The sequence below is a fragment of the Heloderma suspectum genome, chromosome 1 (genome assembly GCF_057233095.1).
Source record: "Heloderma suspectum isolate Gila_16-S chromosome 1, 16-S_ref, whole genome shotgun sequence".
Taxonomy (NCBI): Eukaryota; Metazoa; Chordata; class Lepidosauria; order Squamata; family Helodermatidae; genus Heloderma; species Heloderma suspectum.
In genome coordinates this window covers 127,650,922-127,671,790 of record NC_139458.1, presented here as the reverse complement: position 1 = coordinate 127,671,790, position 20,869 = coordinate 127,650,922, and the positions used below count along the sequence as shown (strand labels likewise).

General features: G+C 44.2%; 1 protein-coding gene across 13 annotated transcripts in view; it reads left to right on the top strand.

The window, feature by feature from the left end:
- Positions 1–20,869, top strand: part of TSPAN4 (tetraspanin 4) — a 796,820-nt gene that overhangs the window by 682,156 nt on the left and 93,795 nt on the right. The gene's annotated exons all lie outside the window — the stretch shown is intronic.

Genomic DNA, 20,869 nt, shown 5'->3' with positions numbered 1-20,869 from the left:
TGGTCCAGCAACTACAGAAGCAAGCAAGCTCCCAGAGAGCGAGCGACCAGAGCGAGCAGACGGGGGAGCAAACAGGAATTGGCCAGGGGAGTTCGGCAGGGGAGGTCAAGGGGGAGGCCCCTAACATTTTTTTTCTTTTTTAACTAACTTTTTTTTTTCATTTATTTGTCTTGTAACACACACTTCCACACCAGTGGGACTCTGCTTTTAACCTCTACTGAGTAGAGGAGCAGGCACAGGCTAGTCTAGAACAATCACAGAGCTAGACACAAAAAGGGAAAAGAGGCTTTGGAAGGACAAGACTCTCCAGTGGTGGTGACCTGCAAGGTGTGTGCAATGTTTGTTTTCTTGCCTGAGAACAACATGGCCTACACCTGCAACAAGTGCAAGTTGATCATGCTGCTGGAAGAAAAAGTAAGTGGACTGGAGTGGCGACTGTCGACCCTCTGGGGAATAAGAGAACACAAAGAGTTCTTGGACAGAATGGGGGAACTACAGCAGCAAAGGGAAGACCAGAAGCTTGAAGAGCAACAGCAAGCTGAGGCAGAAATGGGAAATGCTGAGGTGAAGAAAAATGGAGTAGAGGATATTCCTTGGAAAAGGGTGACAGTTAGGAGAAGAAGAACTAGACGCCACTCTGCACCAGTGGAAGCAGTGGAGCTGTGGAACCGATTCCAGGTACTTGCGGATGAGACTGGAGGACAGCCTGCAGAGGAAGAATCACAGGAGAACCTACATGAGAGTGAGCAAGAGGCTGAAGGTCAGTCAAACAGAGGCGATGAAACCCAGGCCTACAACAACAAGAAGAGAAGAGTGGTAGTAGTGGGAGACTCCTTGCTGCATGGGATCGAGACCCAAGTATGTCACAAAGACCCATGGACTCGCCAGGTATGTTGTCTTCCAGGAGAATGGATTAGAGATGTGACTGAAAGGTTGCCTGCACTCATAAAGCCCACTGACAGGTATCCCTTTCTTCTCATCCATGTGGGAACAAATGATACCACCAAGCGGAGCTACGAAGAAATCACGTCAAACTTTGAAGCTCTGGGAAGGAAACTCAAGAACTTTGGGGCCCAGATAGTTTTCTCATCCATCCTTCCAGTAGTTAGAAGAGGGATAGAAAGGGAACAAAAAATACTCCAGGTGAATGACTGGCTATGAAGGTGGTGCCGACGAGAGAGATTTGGATTCTGGGACCACGGGCTATACTTCCTGGAAGATGGGCTGTTGGCAAGGGACGGGTTGCACCTCACAAAGGCTGGGAAGAATGTGTTTGGCCACAGCATGAAGAACTTCATCAGGAGGGCTTTAAACTGAATCCTACGGGGAAGGGAGATGTAAAGTTGGGGGTAACAATGGACGTAGGTTCATGCACTGCAGTGGAGGGAACAGCTCTAATAGCGCCCAATAATAGTCTTCAGACACATGTAGGAAGAAAGCCAGACTAGGAAGCACATGGTCTTCGATGTCTATATACTAATGCCCAGAGTATGGGAAACAAACAGAACCAACTTGAACTCTTAATACAGGAGGGAAATTATGACTTGATAGGTATAACTGACGCTTGGTGGGATGACTCTCATGACTGGAATACAGAAATTGAAGGATAACTTGTTCAAAAAGAACAGGCGGAACAGAAAGGGAGGTGGGGTTGCAGTGTATGTGAAAAATACATATCTCTGCACAGAAATACAGGAGGAGGAGCTTGGTAGCCCCATCGAGATCATCTGGATCAAAATAAATGGAGCAAAGAATAAAAGGAAACTGATGGTCGGAGTCTACTACCGGCCACCCAATCAAGGAGAAGATGAGGATGAAACTTTTGAAAAGCAAATAGCCAGTGTTTTAAGGAAGCATGATGTAGTAGTAATGGGGGACTTCAATTTCCCCAATATTTGTTGGGAGACCAATTCTGCAAAACATGGCCCCTTTAGGAAATTCCTGACTTGTGTGGTGGATAATTTCCTCCTATAGAAAGCAGAGGAAGGAACTAGAGGATTGGCTATCCTTGACTTGATCCTAACCAACAGAGATGACTTAGCGGATAAAGTAGCAGTTACAGGAACTCTGGGGGAAAGCGACCATGTTGTACTTCAGTACTTGGTTCTAAGGGAAGCAAAAGCTGAGTGTAGTCAAACGCGTATCCTGGATTTTAGGAAAGCTGATTTTAATAAACTCAGAACAATGATCAGTAAGGTCCCATGGCAAGCAATGCTAACGAAAAAAGGAGTCCAAGATGGGTGGGAGCTTTTAAAAAAGGAAATTCTCAAGGCACAATTACAAACAATTCCAACAAGAAGAAAAGGTGGAAGACAACAGAAGAAGCCAATGTGGCTTCACAAAAAGCTTAGAGATGACCTGAAAACAAAAAAGGACACATATAGGAAGTGGAAAGAAGGCCAAGCAACAAAGGAAGAGTACAGGCAGGTAGCACAGAATTGCTAAAATTCAGAAAGGCTAAAGCTGAGAACGAGCTGAGGTTAGCGAGGGATGCTAAAAACAACAAAAAGGCTTTCTTCAGCTATGTGCATAGTAAAAGACAGAGGAAAGAAATGGTTGTTCACCTATTCAATAAGGATGGTAAAACGATAACAGATGACAAAGAAAAGGCAGAGGTGCTCAATTACTACTTTGGCTCAGTCTTCTCCCAAAAGAGGGTCTATGACCCCCCTGGCAAAGGCGAAGTACAGGCTGAAAGGGCAGGATTGCAGCTTGAGATTGATAGGCATATGGTCAAGGAACACCTAATGACTTTGAGTGAGTTCAAATCTCCAGGGCCAGATGAACTGCATCCTAGAGTAATAAAGGAACTGGAAGAAGAACTCTCAGAACCGCTGTCTATTCTCTTTGAGAAATCATGGAGGATGGGGGAAGTGCCAGATGACTGGAGGAGGACTAATGTTGTCCCTATCTTCAAAAAGGGTAAAAAGGAGGAACCTGGGAACTACAGACCAGTCAGTCTGACATCAATCCCTGGGAAAATTCTGGAGCAGATGATAAAGCAATCCATCTGGAAGCACCTTGAAAACAATGCAGTGATTACTTGAAGCCAACATGGATTTGTCAAAAACAAGTCCTGCCAGACGAATCTGATCTCATTTTTTGATCAAGTAACCTCCCTTGTAGACCATGGGAATGCTGTAGACATCATATACCTCGACTTCAGCAAAGCTTTCGACAAAGTGCCCCATGATATCCTGATGAGCAAACTAGCTCAAAGTGGGCTAGATGAAGCAACTATCCAGTGGATCCACAGTTGGCTACAGAATCAGACTCAAAGAGTGCTTATCCATGGGATCTTCTCAAACTAGGGAGAGGTAACGAGTGGGGTACCGCAGGGCTCAGTCCTGGGCCCACTGCTCTTCAACATTTTTATTAATGACTTGGAGGAGGAGGAGGTGCAGGGAATGCGGATCAAATTTGCAGATGACACAAAATTGGGCAGGATAGCTAAAACTTTGGAAGACAGAAACAAAATTCCAATTGATCTTGATAGACTGGAGCACTGGGCAGAAAACAACAGAATGACATTTAATAGGGATAAATGCCAAGTTCTGCACCTAAAAAAAAGAAACCAAACGCACAGTTACAAGATGGGGGATATGTGGCTCAACAACACTACAAGCGAGAAGGATCTTGGAATTGTCAATCACAAGCTGAATATGAGCCAACAATGTGATGTGGCTGCAAGAAAGGAAAATGCTCTTTTGGGCTGCATTAATAGAAGCATAGCTTCCAAATCCTGGGAAGTACTAGTTCCCCTCTATTCAGCACTGGTTAGGCCTCATCTGGAGTACTGTGTCCATTTCTGGGCACCACACTTTAAGAAGGATGCAGACAAACTGGAGAGGGTTCAGGGAGGGCAACAAAGATGATCAGGGGACTGGAAACAAAGCCCTATGAGGAGAGACTGAAAGAACTGGGCATGTTTAGCCTTGAGAAGCAAAGACTGAGGGGAGATATGATTGTTGTTCAGTCGTGTCCGACTCTTCGTGACCCCATGGACCATGGCACGGCAGGCCTTCCTGTCCTGCACTCTCTCCCGGAGCATGCTCAAGTTCATATTCATTGCATCGGTGATGCTATCTAGCCATCTCATCCTCTGCCGTCCCCTTCTCCTTTTGCCTTCAGTCTTTCCCAGTATCAGGGTCTTTTCCAGAGAGTTTTCTCTTCGCATTAGGTGGCCAAAATAGTTGAGCTTCAGCTTCAGGATCTGTCCTTCCAATGAGCACTCAGGCTTGATTTCCTTTAGGATTGACTGATTTGACCTCCTTGCAGTCCAGGGGACTCGTAAGAGTCTTCTCCAGCACCACAGTTCGAAAGCATCAATTCTTCGGAGCTCAGCCTTCCTTATAGTCCAGCTCTCACAGCCATACATTACTACTGGGAAAACCATAGCTTTGATTAGACGGACCTTTGTCGGCAAGGTGATGTCTTTGCTTCTTACTATGCTGTCTAGGTTTGCCATAGCTTTCCTCCCAAGGAGCAAGCGTCTTTTAATTTCATGGCTACAGTCACCGTCTGCGGTGATCTTGGAGCCCAAGAAAGTAAAATCTGTCACTGCTTCCATTTCTTCCCCTTCTATATGCCAGGAAGTGATGGGGCCAGATGCCATGATCTTAGTTTTTTTAATGTTGAGTTTCAAACCAGCTTTTGCAGTCTCCTCTTTCACCCTCAACAAGAGGCTCTTTAGATCCTTTTCGCTTTCTGCCATTAGGGTGGTATCATCTGCGTCTCTGAGGTTGTTGATAATTCTCCCGGCAATCTTAATTCCGACCTCTGATTCATCCAACCCAGCGTTTCTCATGATTTACTCTGCATATAAGTTAAATATGCAGGGCGACAATATGCAGTCTTGTCGTACTCCTTTCCCAATTTTGAACCACTCGGTTGTTCCATATCTGGTTCTTACTGTTGCTTCTTGACTCTCGTACAGGTTTCTCAGGAGACAGGTAAGGTGGTCTGGTACTCCCATCTCTTGAAGAATTTGCCACAGTTTGTTGTGATCCACACAATCAAAGGCTTTAGCGTAGTCAATGAAGCAGAAATAGACGTTTTTCTGGAATTCTCTTGCTTTCTCCATGATGCAGCGAATGTTGGTGATTTGATCTCTAGTTCCTCTGCCTCTTCGAAACCCAGCTTGTACTTCCGGTAGTTCTCGGTTCGCATACTGCTGAAGCCTAGCTTGTAGGATTTTGAGCATCACCTTGCTGGCATGTGAAATGAGCGCAATTGTGCGGTAGTTTGAACACTCTTTGGTGTTGCCCTTCTTTGGAATTGGAATGTAAACTGACCTTTTCCAGTCTTGCGGCCATTGTTGAGTGTTCCAAATTTGTTGGCATATTGAATGCAGCACTTTAACAGCATCATCTTTTAGGATTTTAAATAGCTCAGCTGGAATACTGTCATCTCCGCTAGCTTTGTTGTTACTAATGCTTCCTAAGGCCCACTTGACTTTACTCTCGAGGATGTCCAGCTCAAGTTCAGTGACCGCACTATCATGGCTATCAAGGACATTACTATCATGGCTATCAAGGACATTAAGATCTTTCCTGTATAGTTCTTCTGTGTATTCTTTCCACCTCTTCTTAATCTCATCTGCTTCTGTGAGGTCCCTGCCTTCTTTGTCCTTTATCATGCCCGTCTTTGCACAAAACATTCCCTTGAGATCTCCAATTTTCTTGAAGAGATCTCTATTCTTTCCCATTCTGTTGTTTTCCTCGATTTCCTTGCATTGTTCATTTAAGAAGGCCTTCTTTTCTCTCCTTGCTATTCTCTGGAACTCTGCATTCAGTTGGATATATCTTCCCCTTTCACCCTTGCTTTTTGCTTCCCTTCTTTCCTCAGCTACTTGTAAAGCCTCATCAGACAGCCACTTGGCTTTCTTGCATTTGTTTTTCTTTGGGATGGATTTCGTTGCTGCCTCCTGAACAATGTTACGGACCTCTGTCCATAGTTCCTCAGGCACTCTGTCTATCAGGTCTAATCCCTGAAATCTATTCCTCACCTCCACTGTATATTCATAAGGGATATGATTTAGGTCATACCTGAACGGTTTAGTGGTTTTCCCTAAGTTCTTCAATTTAAGCCAAAATTTTGCAAGAATCTGCTCATGATCTGAGCCACAGTCAGCTCCAGGTCTTGTTTTGACTGACTGTATAGAGCTTCTCCATCTTTGGCTGCAAAGGACATAATCAATCTGATTTCGATATTGACCATCTGGTGATGTCCATGTGTAGAGTCGTCTCTTGTGCTGTTGGAAAAGAGTGTTTGCTATGATCAGCGTGTTCTCTTGGCAAAACTCTATTAGCTTTTGTCCTGCTTCATTTTGTACACCAAGGCCATGCCTGCCTGTTATCCCGGTGATTTCTTGACTTCCTACTTTGGCATTCCAATCCCCTATGATGAAGAGGACATCTTTTTTTGGTGTTAGTTCTAGAAGGTGTTGTAGGTCTTCATAGAACCCATCAACCTCAGCTTCTTCGGCATCAGTGGTTGGGGCATAGACTTGAATTACTGTGATGTTGAATGGTTTGCCTTGGATTCGTACTGAGATCATTCTGTCATTTTCAAGATTGTACCCCAGTACTGCTTTTCCCACCCTTTTGTTGACTATGAGTGCTACTCCATTTCTTCTAAGGGATTCTTGCCCACAATAGTAGATATGATGGTCACCTGAATTAAATTCGCCCATGCCTGTCCATTTTAGTTTGCTGATTCCCAAGATGTCAATGTTCAATCTTGCCATCTCATGTTTGACCACCTCCAGCTTACCTTGATTCATGGATCTGACATTCCAGGTTCCTAAACAATATTGTTCTTTACAGCATCGGATTTTCTTTTCACCACCAGACACATCCACAGCTGAGTGTCCTTTCGGCTTTGGCCCAGCCACTTCACTCTTTCTGGCGCTACTTGGAAATACCCTCTGCTCTTCCCCAGTAGTATATTGGACACCTTCCGACCTGAGGGGCTCATCTTCCAGCGTCATCTCTTTTAGCCTTGTGATACGTTCCATGGGGTTTTCTTGGCAAGGATACTGGAGTGGGTTGCCATTTCCTTCTCCAGTGGACCACATTTTGTCAGAACTCTCTGCCATGACCTGTCCGTCTTGGGTGGCCCTGCACGACATAACTTATGGCTTCACTGAGTTACGCAAGCCCCTTCGCCACAACAAGGCAGTGATCCATGAAGGGGCGAGATATGATAGCGCTCTTCAATTACTTGAAAGGTTGTCACAGAGAGGAAGGCCAGGATCTCTTCTCGATCATCCCAGAGTGCAGGACACGGAATAATGGGCTCACGTTACAGGAAGCCAGATTCTGGCTGAACATCAGGAAAAATGTCCTGAGTCTTAGAGCAATACAACAATGGAACCAGTTACCTGGGGAGGTAGTGGGCTCTCCCACACTGGAGGCATTCAAGACAAGTCTGGAAAGCCATCTGTCAGGGATGCTGTGACTTGGATTCCTGCATCGAGCAGCGGGTTGGACTCGATGGCCTTGTAGGCCCCTTCCAACCCTACTATTCTATGATTCTTTGACTGCAGGTGGGGATTGCAATCATGAATGAATGTTCCTTCATAAACGTAATCATCCCTGGACATAGAAAGGTTGAACACCAAGAAGAAGGCTTCCTTATTGTGCTTAGAATTGCACTGTAACTTAGTACTCTTCTCCCTAACACATAGTTTTCTATGTGCAGGACATAGAAAAGTGTTTCTTTCTATGGGTAGCCCATCATGTGAGCCCCCACTTGCAGTCTGAAGTGATACTATCTAGACACAGGTTTATTTATTATTTATTTACAACATTTGTATACTGCTCCACATCTAAACAGATTCTGGAGTGGTGAACAAGAGATAAAATGAACAAAAGGTAACAAGAATGAAACATGATATTAAAATTATTCTGTACAAAACAGAGTGCCAGTAAAACTCAGGCTGTTTAACCAAGGAAGGCTTCCTGGAAAAGTGTTGTTTTCAGGAGGCACCGAAAACAACCCAGTGTTAGTGCCTGCCTGACCTCCAGAGGCAGGGAGTTCCATAGGAAGGGAGCAACCACACTGAAGGCTCTACTCTGGGTGGACTCCAGTCAGGCCATAGGTCCATGTGGAACCACCAAGAGCATGCCCTCTGATGACCTCAGTGATCGGGCAGGTTGGTAAGAAAGAAGGTGCTGTCTCGGGTGTCCTGGTCCCAAGGTTTACATGCTATACTATTTGTAACTAATAGGACAGTGACCAGCTATGAACTCGAGTCATCCCTTTCTAAAACACTGGTCATCCTTAGAATAGCTTCAGTAAAAATATTCTAAATTTGCTAGGATCCTCACTCTAGAGTAGGGGTCACTAAAGTACTCCCAAATGGTCTGAGCCAGGGACTGTCTTCCATGCAAACTCTGCCCCTCTGCCGCTGTTCTGGTCACCCTAAATGAGTTGGAGGACAGAAGTTATACCAGTCTCTACAGATTGGGGCAGCTTTTCATGATATTGTTCAATTTGCAAACACGCTATTTAAAATTTTACAAGATTTTGAACTTTTCACTACAGAATGTTATGTCTGGAAGTAGGAGAGGTATGGGTAATGAAACAAAGGATAGAAGGCATACGGAAGAAAAAGTGGGGACAACAGAGGGGTAGAGAAGGTGGTGGGCCATAGCTCGGTGGGGGGCAGGAGAAAACCTGTCTGAAACCCTGGAGAGCCGCTGCCAATGGTCTGACTCAGTATGGTTCCTGTGTTGCCATGTCTGCAGCAGGGAGCTTGCTGTGGTGGTGTAGGCTCCCTGCACTAGAGTTGTAAATCGCATGGGGCGCCCACAGGAGTGGAGCAGGCTCCCCACTGCAGGCATTCACCCTCCAAATTGTGGAGGGCAATGAGGATATCAGCAGAGGGGCAGCACCAGCCCGCTGTCCGTCATGTGGTTCTAATCACGCGGGGGATTAGAATGTCCAAATAGGGCTAGGAAGAAGATTAGAATATGTCCAGAATTGCGATCCAAACAAAACAGCATCTCTCCCTCCAGTACCAGAGGCAGTGAGCCTATGTACACCAGTTGCTAGGGAACATGGGTGGGAGGGTGGTGTTGCCCTCATGCCCTGCTTGTGGGTTCCTGGTCGACAGCTGATTGGCCACTGTGTGAACAGAAGGCTGGACTAGATGGACCCTTGGTCTGATCCAGCACGGCTCTTCTTACATTCTTATGTTCTTAGAAGGAGAAGATTGTACGTTGAAAGACAGAATGCTCACACACGCTCCTGTATTGCCCCTCGTATATTGCCCTGGCTGTGGGCTGCTAAAGTTTGGAGGTGCTGAGATAATGATAAGCCAGACCCAGGTTTGCTTACAAGGAAATACTTTATTGAGTACAATCAACACACAAGCATACCCAATGGTTGGATCAGACAGCTTCTCTGAACCCAGAGCCATGGGGTAAAATGGGTTTTGTGCCGTATATGTTAGCAGTGAGGCAACATGACAGCAGCAAGAGTTAATTTGCATTCATCTGCAATCAGAACTTTCCCAGCACAGACACCCGCAGCTTTAAGGCAAACAAGCTTCACTTCTCAGGCACATCCTAGGCCCTGATAAAATACTAGCCTTCGTTAGCATGAGGCCGCGCTATCGACCTTTGACTCATCTCACATGCTCAGAGGCCCACTAGCAAGGAAGTTGCACCAATAATGAACCTAAGCAAAGCATTATGGATCTCTAGACCCCTCTAAAACAACAGGTGACTTGGTTACAGGCCTAGGGCCAATACAACTCCTTGGACATCTCATAAGTAAGGTGAACACAAACACCCTGAACCCAAGCCATGAGGTTTTATCCAAAATTTTCTTCTTTCAATTTATTTTCAAAAGCAATTTCTGTTATATCAAATTGAATGAGAATGGTCAAGAAAAAAATGTGGAAGAAATGTTCAGAATAGCACTAGAATGAACAACTTCCTTTTCCTCAATTTGCTCCTACTGATTCCTAGCACACAAGGGCCTTTAAAAACAAACAAACCCAAAACATCATAGTGATTCTTACCCTATAGACGCTTCCTCAGCAACCTCCTCCAGAGACCATCTTAGCTACAGAACGTTTCTGTGGTGAAATACGTCTCATTGCAGTGTAAGAGTAGTCTTCTTTATGAGTTTCTATGTGAATGCTTTGCACTGGGATTCTGTTGTCTTAAAGCATCAGCAGCCTGCAGTCCCACTGAACCACAGCAAACTCATTTTTATTCTCCATATTTATCGGTTGAGTTGGGAAGCTCACTTAGAAGCAAGTTGCAAGAATTGTTAGTGACTGTATAGTCTTCATTGTCCTTCGGCTCACTCCAGTTACTCTTGTAACCTGCATAGAAAGGTTGCTTGGACGTCTGGGATTCTGTATTTCCATGTTAGATCATAACAAAGACAAGACTGTTTCTAAAGGTGGGTGTTAGGGTAATGAACCCAGTGGCAGAAGTGGCTGTTCTAGTGGTTTGGGATTTAGTTATTCAGTACATACGAATAACTAAATCCCAGACTTATACCTATTAAGTTCACTGGTTCATCTAGTCTAGTACTATGTCTGGCTAGCAGATGTATTTCCCATCCCTTCTACCTGAGAATCCTTTCAACTTTATATTTGGGATCTTCTCCTTGGAAACCACATACTCTGAGCTATGAGCACTCCAGTAAGTTATACGACTCTTTGTAGAATCATAGTCTGTGCTCAGAATCATGCTAAGGAGCACAGAGAAAAACCAAAGCCCAAATGTTCTGTTTAGAACAATGGTAACACTGTGGAGAAGGCAGAGTGAAATCTTTGTTTCCATTCTTAACATGTTAAATTATGGCAGAAGTGTAAGAGAAAGATATACCAGTGGTGAACCTGCAGATCTATTGGCACATGTTATTCTTCTGTGTCTGTAGCTTGGAGGATTCATGCTATCTTTCTTAATTTCAGTTTCCCCATTTGTAACATGGGGTGAAATGTACTGCTGCCATAAAAAAATAATACGATTTCAAAAGGCACAGAGCAAGAGATTAAGGGAATAGGGAATAGAGATTAGGGGAATAGCCCTTAGCCCACAAGTCATGCGCTGCATAGGAACGTGTCAGCCTGTAGCTGCCCACCATCTTTATTTCCTAAGAATGTCTCTGTCTGAACCCCTTATGTGGCCCAGAGGCATTCATTGGAAATGAAGATGGCAGAAGCTGGAGTCCCTCGTTTTGCTTTGAAGGTGTTTATTATACATACATACATACATGTTCTTATAAACAGCTGGGATTGGAGAGAGAGAGAGAGAGACAGCGTGGTGTAGTGGTGAGAGTGCTGGACTGGGAGTTGGGAGATCCAGGTTCTAGTCCCCACTTGGCCATGGAAGCTTACTGGGTGACTTTGGGCCAGTCACAGACTCTTGGCCCAACCTACCTCACAGGGTTGTTGTTGTGAGGATAAAATGGAGAGAAGGAGGATAATGTAAGCCTCCTTGGGTTCCTTGCAAGAGGAAAAAAGGTGGGATAGAAATGCAATAAATAAATAAATATAGTGTGTCTGGTGGGCACGCAGGTGAACATGGACACCATGTTTCTTGCCTCTGACATAAGCAGGTCTCTACTTTCTTTCAGTTAGGACTAGCTACCAGACCAGGTGTAATGGTGTGGCAGAACATTCCTAGGCAGCCCTCTGTTAATATTTTACCATAATGCCTGGAAATTTTGTTCTATTTTTCCTTATCAATGTCAGAGACAGAGCATATTATAAACATGGTATAGGTTGGTAATAGGAGGAGATAGTACTTGTCTTCAATAATTCTAAAGTATTTTTGCAGATTCTTTGCCACTAACCCTTTTACAAGATGGAATAATTTCTCCTTTTTCTTTCATTGCTGTGCTGCAGTTGCAGCAGTGTGAAATATTTAGGCTGCAGTCCTGCACCTACTTCCTGGGTAGTAAGCCTCACTGAACTCAGTGGGATGTACTGCTGTGGAGACATGTATAGGATTGCAATGTTAGGCTAGTACCAGTTGTGGATAGCAAAAACACAAAGGTCACTTTGGTGAATTGGTTATGATCCAGAACTAGCAATATGCTCCACTATGGAGCTCAAAGCTAAATCTTCAGGTTTCAGCTGAGTGGAATCGAAGATAAACCTTAATTTAAGCCTCTTGGGAACAAATGTAATAAAGTTGGAGAACAAAGTGGTCATGGTGGGAAATTATGTTTCTTCTTTCCAGATCTTTTGCTCTTTATTTTATCATGGAAACTCACAGGTTGAAAGGTTTGGCGTTGATTTAGTCAAGTAAGAAATAAAAAGCTTTGATAAGATTTTTTAGCCAGTAGGGTTCTATAGGTCTGAAATTGAGTGACTGAAGATGAAGGTACACTCGATTTTAACTTTTAGAAATGAGTTTTCAGTCAAGCCATAGCTCCATGTTTCAGTTACACTGCTGTATACTGTATGTGTGTGCCTCTATCGGTATGTGTTTGCTTGCACTGGAGAAACAGGATAGCTCCTACTTTGACAAAACCTTACTTTTCTTTTAGATCTTGCCTCAGTGAAACTCAGTTTAAGGAACTGCCTAGAAGTGTACCGAAGGGACTTTATCCAAAGTCCACTTCTAAAATAAAGTGGAGGTGAACGCATGGTAGAACATCCCTCTACTAGCCACCTACTTTTTGGTACCCTGGTATCTTTGCTGCCCTTTGTTGTTAAAAATGCTTTTTCCCCTTTTGCTGAAATTGGCATGAATGTATTGAGAAGGACTGATAGTATTTCCCAAAGGCAATTCAGCAGCCTCCAACTTCTTTTTGTGATCCAGATGCAGTTGTTAACTTTTGTAATTCACTCCTGCACATCCAGTCGCAATCTCTATATAAATGTTTCTACTTCTTGTATAATTTTGTTCTCTTTTATACAGTATTGTAATCTGGATGCATTCCTTTATTCAGATATACAATCAGGGCCAGAAATATTGGAACAAGGATAACTGTTTTGGCAGTTGGCCTCTTTACACCACCACACTGAAGTTGAAAGGAAACACACCCAGATGGGAGCAAAGTCAGGACTTTCAGCTGTAATTCAAGGGGTTAGACAAAAGTGGGGCACTAACCATTCAGGAAGTACAGCCAGTGGGCAAACACACACACACCTATCGTTGGTGGCTCATAAGTAATGGAACAAACCAACATTATTTCAAAGTTAAGGATTGCCTTTAATACCTGGATGAAAATCCTTTGCATTCAATGACTGCCTGAAGTCTGGAACCCATGGACATGACCAAATGCTGAGTTTCCTCCCTCGAGATGCTTTGCCAGGCCTTTACTGCAGCTGCCTTCAGCTGCTGCTTGTTTGTGGGTCTTTCTGCCTTCAGTCTTGTCTTCAGTAAGTGAAAAGCATGCTCTGTTGGATTGAGATCAGGTGACTTGACTTGGCCATTGAAGAACATCCCACTTCTTTGCCTCGAGAAACTCTTGGGTAGCTTTTGCTGTATGTTTTGGGTCATTATCCATCTGCAATATGAAGCGGCATCCTATCAGTTTGGCAGCATTCGGCTGAATCTGAGCAGAAAGTATAGCCCTCTACACTTCAGAATTCATCCTGCTGCATTTATCAGCGGTCAGGTCATCAATAAACACCAGTGACCCGGTTCCATTGGCAGCCATACATGCCCATGCCATAACACTGTCTCCACCATGTTTGACAGATGATGTGGTATGCTTTGGATCATGAGCTGTTCCTTTCCTTCCCCATACTTTTCTCTTCCCATCATTCTGGTACAAGTTCATCTTGGTTTCATCAGTCCAAAGAATCTTATTCCAGAACTGGGCAGGCTTTTTTAGGTGTTTGCTGGCAAAGGCTAATCTGGCCTTTTGGTTCTTGAGCGTTACCAGTGGTTTGCACCTTGTTGTGAAGCATCTGTATTTACATTCATCAAGCCATCTCTTGACTGTAGATGTTGACAATGGCATGCCTACTTCCTCAAGAGAATTCTTGACCTGGCTAGATGTTGTGAAAGGGTTCCTCTTCACCATGAGCAGAACTCTGCAGTCATCCACTTTAGTTGTCTTCTGTGGTCTGCCAGGCCTTTTGCTGTTGCTGAGCTTGCCAGTTAATTCCTTCTTTTTCAGGATGTTCCAAACTGTTGTGCTGGCCACTCCCAATTTTTTTACTATCTCTCTGATGGGTTTATTTAGTTTCCTCAGCCTAATGATGGCCTCCTTCACTCGCATGGACACCTCTTTGGACCTCATGTTGGGAGTTCCAGTGAACAGCTACCAAATGCATGTGTAACACTCAGAACCACCTCCGGGCCTTTTATCTGCTTGATTGGTCATGGGGTACCCAGGAAACAGGCCACACCTGGCCATGCAGCTGCTTGTCAGCCATTCCTTCCATTACTTGTGAGCCACCAACGATGGGTGTGTGTGTATGCCACTGGCTGTACTCCCTGAGTGGTTAGTGCCCCATTTTTGTCAAACCCTTTGAATTACAGCTGAAAGTCCTGACTTCGCTCCCATCTGATTGTGTTTCCTTTCAACATCAATGTGGTGGTGTACAGAGGCCAACTGCCACAACAGTTATCCTTGTTCCAATATTTCTGGCCCTGACTCTATGTGCCTCTTTTCAGCCTTATGGACCTCAAAGCGGCTTACAACAAAAACATTTGTGGTTTTAATGTTCTATATATTTTAAATTGTTTTACTGTGTGCTGTTTGGTTTTAATTTTTGTGAACCGCCCAGAGAGCTTCAGCTATTGGGCAGTATAGAAATATAATTAAATGAAATAAATACATAAATAAATTTACAAGCACAACAAAAACAAAATGGCATAAAATAACAACAGAGTTGTTGAAAAACATCTATAGTACACATGTGTGTGCACGCACATCCACACTCACACACACACACACGACCTACAACTCACAAAGGAAAGTTCACTGCTGAGAATTCAAAAAGTCGTCATGGAACAAATGAACTTTAACTAAATGCCCACTGAATGGCTTTGAATGGTAATGCATTTCTGAAGCTTTCTCTAGTTTCCCTGTCCTTTGAGAGATCCCCAACAGATAAAGAAAGCTTGCTCTAATTAATCTGCAGCTGAATTCTATGCATGTTTATGAAGAAATACGTTCTTCTTTATGATTAAGGATATATAGCTCTAGTTGTCTTCTCTCTCTCTTCCTTTCTCTGGTTGTTAAGAGCAATCCTCTCTCTCTAAATCACTGGTGGAGGCCAAATTCAATTTTGGAGACACTTTGAGGGCCACATTCCAATGGTGGATGGGGCTGCAGGCAAAGGAGTGGGGCCAAAGGCAAAAGAGGCAGGGGCAAAAAAAGTCCCCTACCCTTGCTCTAAATCCAAGGTGCTCCTATGATGTAATATTGGGAATAGGGTGCAAATATTTTTCATAAATGCGGTTAGATATGCTGAGGTTCAGGTAGGTCACAAAGCTGTCCAGTGTCTATACCGGAGACTGACTGCAGTTCTGCACTTCCATGTCATGGAGAAAACTGCATGTGACGGATGGTGACCTTTTATTCTTCTGCTTACAGCTACTTGCACAGCTGAATCTGTAAGCTGGTTTTCAGTTTAAAATTGTCTTGCTTGTTGAGCCATGCAAGTGGTTTCAGTAGAAACTTCAAGTAAAATTTGGCTGCATGCATAGTTCTCCCCCAACATGCATGCATAGTTTTGTAGGATCTCAGACTGAGGCTTCAATCCCATTGAAATTAATGGGACTTGCTTCAGGCCTCAGCCAGCCTAAAAGTTCTGGAAGGGCCACCAAAAAAGTAGCGGGGGGGGGGAGTTCATCTGGTTTGCAGGTCTTTTAAAGACAACATTGTACACTGTTTTTTAATTATTTGTAAAATAAAATAAAAGTGGGGCAGAGAAAATTTGGATGGGGCAGGACCCTCCCTAGCCCAGCCCTGGCTACAGGCCTAACTTACCTCCCAGTGATCGTGAAGGATCAGGCTGCAAATTCATAATTGTATGCAGTTTTCAACCTATCATACATATTAGCATCCTAACATACTCTCCCTGCACTCCTCCCAGTTCAGATTTATACCCGGTGTGGATTGGCTCTCCAAATCTCCCTTGTGTTTAGGCAGAGGTAAATGTTTTAGAAATCCACTACATGTTCCCTTTGTCAGTTTTGAAGGACCTCTTTTTCTAAAGCCACACAGAATAGCCTGTGGCTACGCATGCATTTGACTGTTGTTTCATCAGAATAGCAGGGGGAAACAAGAACAACGCTATTTTAACTCTGGCTTTGTTGTCTAATGCTGTGTTGAGGTTTATTATCAAGTATTATTTTTATAGTGGTGAAATGGGCTTGCTTAGCAAAAGAAGCTGCCTAGAGAACAAGCAAAAAGACTAGAGAGGCAGTAAAAGAGCAAGAGAGCTTTCCCTATAGAACTGGGGTGAGAGGTATGCATAAGAACAGCAGGAGTCAGCGAGACCCAAATATTAAATTGCTTTAGATTCTTGAAAGTAAATTGCTAAATTAAGAATCTGATTATGTCACCTTTACCTTAACCTCCCCTGTTGCTGAATGCAGCACAAAAAGTCCTACCCACTTTGTTACACATGTACCTCTTGAACAGCCCTGGGGAGAGGTTGAAGCCCTGAACTAGCAAAAATCCACATCGCTATTCATAAGAAGAGCCCTGCTGGATCAGACCAAGGTTCCATCTAGTCCAGCATTCTGTTCACACAGTGGCCAACCAGCTGTTGACCAGGAACCCACAAGCAGGACACAAGCGCAACAGCACCCTCCTGCCCATCTTCCCCAGCAACTGGTGTACATAGGCTCATTGCCTCTGGTGCTGGAGGTAGCACATAGCCATCAAGACTAGTAGCCATGGATAGCCTTTTCCTCCAGTAATTTGTCTAACCCCCTTTTAAAGCCATCTAAACTGGTGGCCATCACTATGTCTTGTGGTAGTGAATTCCATAGTTTAACTATGCGCTGTGTGAAGAAATACTTCCTTTTATCTGTCCTGAATCTCCCAAAACATCAGATTGTTTCTGGATCAGGTTCTACATTCTAGAAACTGGTTTCATTGGAACTGCCTAGACCAGGGATGGGGCACCTCCAGCCCATAGGAACGTCAGAAGCTGCCTTATACTAAGTCAGACCCTTGGTCCATCTAGCCCAGTATTGTCAACACTGACTGGCAGCAGCTCTTCAAGGTTTCAGGCAGGATTCTTTCCTAGGCCTACCTGGAGATGCTGGGGATTGAACCTGGGACCTTTTGCATGCAAAGCAGGTGCTCTACCACTGAGCTATCCCCGCATCCTTTTGTGGCAGGTTCAGTTTTCCTACACATGCCGTTTTTCAGCATAATTTTAGCAAACACATCTGCAAGAGATACCTTTTCACAGACCACAGACATTGCACAGAAAATAATGAGAGCCACTGTAGTGCAGTAGTTAGCGTCAGTGTTAACACTATGCTCCAAATCTCCATTCAACCATGAAGCTCACTGGGTGACCTTGGAACAGTCAGTACCTCACAGTCTAACCGAACTCACAAGGCTGTTTGGAGGGTAAAAAATGGGGAGGGGACAGAGAATTATGCATGCTGCCCTTGAGCTCCATGGAAGATTTTTAGAAGTGAAATGTAATTTAATGAATTAATTAATTAATTAAATGACACAGACAGTTCAGATCCATATATTTGAACGATGGCAACTGCCCTTTCTCAGCCATAAAGATACAGTTGTCTTAATTACTGTCACAAAGCTTATAAATTAAGTCCACAGAAAGCTGAAGTGAAGCTAACCATGGAAAGCCTTTTGGAAACCAGTTGACAGTCTCTGATTTAAAGCTCAAAATCAGAGACTGCCAAGTGACTGCCTCTACTAGATCTTTGCCTACATGTCAAAGATCCCATATAAATGCCCAAATTTCCTAGGGTGAGCTCTCTCACTCTGAGGTAAGTTTGATGTCTGGATCGTCTTGGTGAGAAGTGGTTTACAACACATTAGGCAGGTACAAATGTTCGGTAAAAATGTGAGCTACTGTGTGTGGTAAAATAATAATCCTTGTGGGCTCTTTGAAACTAGAGTTTCCACAGCTTTCTAGCATAATGTGAAGATGAGAGCATGGTAGAACATCCCTCTACTTACAACCAGTGGTCTAGTAGTAAATATTAAAGTAGGAGCATTCATCATGACAGCCCCATAGCCACACCCCCAAGGAGAATCCAAAAATGCAGGTAGCTATGTTGATCAATATCAACAAACAGGTTCTAGCAGTTTTCATCTCCACCAGGAGTGGGTCTTTTGTAAAGCTAATGTTTCTTAATTGCCCGTTCAAGACCAAGCCACCTCAAAACACTTTGCATTACAATAAGGAACAATATATTGTTCTTGGGAAAATTAATTTCCTCCCAGCTACTGTGAAGGTTACAGCTGAGCTCAGAAGAAACAGGGAATTCTGAGTGGGGGAGGGTGACCAATGAGGTCAGCATCCCTGCAAATCAAAAAGTCTCAGCATGAGCCCTGGCTCCACTCACTGCTAACAACCTACTTCCTGGGCACTATAGTGTCTTTGCTGCCCCTTGCTGCTAAAAATGAAATTCTTATTCTGTTGTTGGAAAAGGGCAATGCTTCCTGAATTGGCAAACATTAGCTGCAAACCCTTTCATAGCAATCATCAAAAGAAAAGAGAAGGATGCCGGGCGAAAACCACTATTGAGCTTAGCCCTAGATTTGATCCACAAAGTGCTCACACTTTCTGGCTCTCACATAACATTAAGCCATGCTGTGGTTTGATGAAATTTGGGTTGTTGCCATGTTTGAACCCATCCCTACAAACCATGGTTTGTTAACCAGCTACATTCCACAAATAGAAGCCATGGTTTGTTGTTGGCTTATGAAGTTTGGCTTGTCCAAACCATGGCTTGTCGTGCTGTCTGAACTCAGAACCATGTCTTACACCTGGCTTGTTTTCACTGCTGTCCGCCCTGAAACAGAGGTGCCCAGCAAGAGCAGCCTGAAAATTAAACTACCCTGAAGGCTGGCAAAATGGGCAGGAGAGAAACAAACCCTGATATTGGTTACTCTCCTACATGTCAAAGCATGTCACTTTGAAACTGTGAATTTGGAAGCACTGTTAATGCATGATGATTCTTCTTTGCCATGTAACTTCTGAGTATTTTAGGGCACAATTTTATGTGATGCACAGGTGCTTGTATCTGTACACTTACTTTGTTTTTTGTTTTTAAGCAAAAGGAGTCTTGGCAGACTGCAGGTTGAGTGGAGGAAAAGCAAAGGAGGGGGGCTGCTTAATCCTTTCCCTGCTGCAATTTTGCTACTCAGAATCATCCCCCCGTTGCCATCCCCAATATCTTTTCTCTAATTGAGGAAAAAGCAGCAGGGAGGGTGATTTTGAGTTCAAAACTGACCCAAAGGATAGGGTTAAGTCACACTTCTCTCCCTTGCTGTTCTTCCTTTCAAACTCAAAAGCCTTCAGAGGCTGATTCTGATTTAAAAAAAAAAAAATTGGCAGAAAGTTAAAAACAGCAGGCTTGTAACATCTAGTTTGGCCCCCAGACACATTATCACAATTTAAAGCTTAGTTCAACCACCTGCAGCATTTTTTTAAACTAGCCCTTACTTTTTTAGTGCAGTAGTATGCCTTGGGGCTGTATATTTCCCTATTCGAGCGCAATCCTATGTGATCTACTCTTGATACTCATAAGCCTCTGCACTCAGAGGATCCAGTGCAGAGTGGGAGGAACAGCAGAGGCTCTCGTTGCCTCTGCCACAGCTCCTGCTCTGCATTTCAGCTAGAACGGCTTTTTTGCCCATCTAGCTGAGGCATCACAGAGAGGGAGGGAAAGAGGCTGGAGAGGCCTCAGGATATGGTCTGAGCCAGCTTTTCTATTCCCCTCCCCACCCATGGGACATCCCCCTTTACCTCCTCTCTGAGGTCACTTTTGTGACCTCATAGAGGCAGTTGGCACACTGTGAGGGGGAGGGGGAGGTGACAGGGAGCTCGGATTTCTGGGTTCGAGGTCAGAGCTCTGTCTCTGATCTTGGATACAGGACTTTGAAATGTCCTGTGCGCTCTCCCCCCCCCCCCAATTCTGTCACAGGGACCATAGGATTGCTCCCTCCAATGTTTAAGACATACTTTCCATTCCTAAAAGCCACATCATGTGTGTGATCTTGGGGCGGAGTCATAGAATCATAGAATAGTAGTGTGGCAGTTCAGTGCATGATTTCATAGGGGAGGGCCACCCTCTCTCCAAAGCAAAGCAAGATAGCAAAGTGTCACTGCAAAGTTGGATAATGGAATATCTATTGAGCAAAAGGCACTGTCATTCATGAAAAATGCCATGAATGTCTTAATCATTTCTTGCTGAATTAATGCAAGCATCTCCCTTAGCTGCAGTGGTAGCAGGTCGTTTGACTTTTAAAAACTAAGCCTGGGTTGTCCTCCTCAGTTCTTTGGCCCCTTTCCACATGAACATCTCCCATCAGACTAACATGAAATATTGTCTATACCTATTTGTCCTAGTTCCTGCTAGGGTCATTTGAGCTATACAATCAGTGCCAGCCCCAGGTTTTTGAGGGTCCTTGGTCAAGACACCCTCAATGGGCCCCTCCCTCAGTGAGTCCACTTTCTCACCACCAGTGTCCCCTGCTGCTATTGATCCTCCTCCTCTTTCTCATCATTGCTACCACTCACTTGCTTGACAGGCAGAGGGCCAGTGAGTAACTAAGCAGTAGCATCCACTATTCCTCCTTCTCACCACCATAATTGTCTGGGCCTGAGCGAGAGGCAGGTGAACAAGCAGGGTGCAATGGTGAAGAGGAGAAGCAACTCCAGGAGGCTGTCATCAGTGGGCCCCTGCTGGGTGTGGGCTCTCGGCAGATA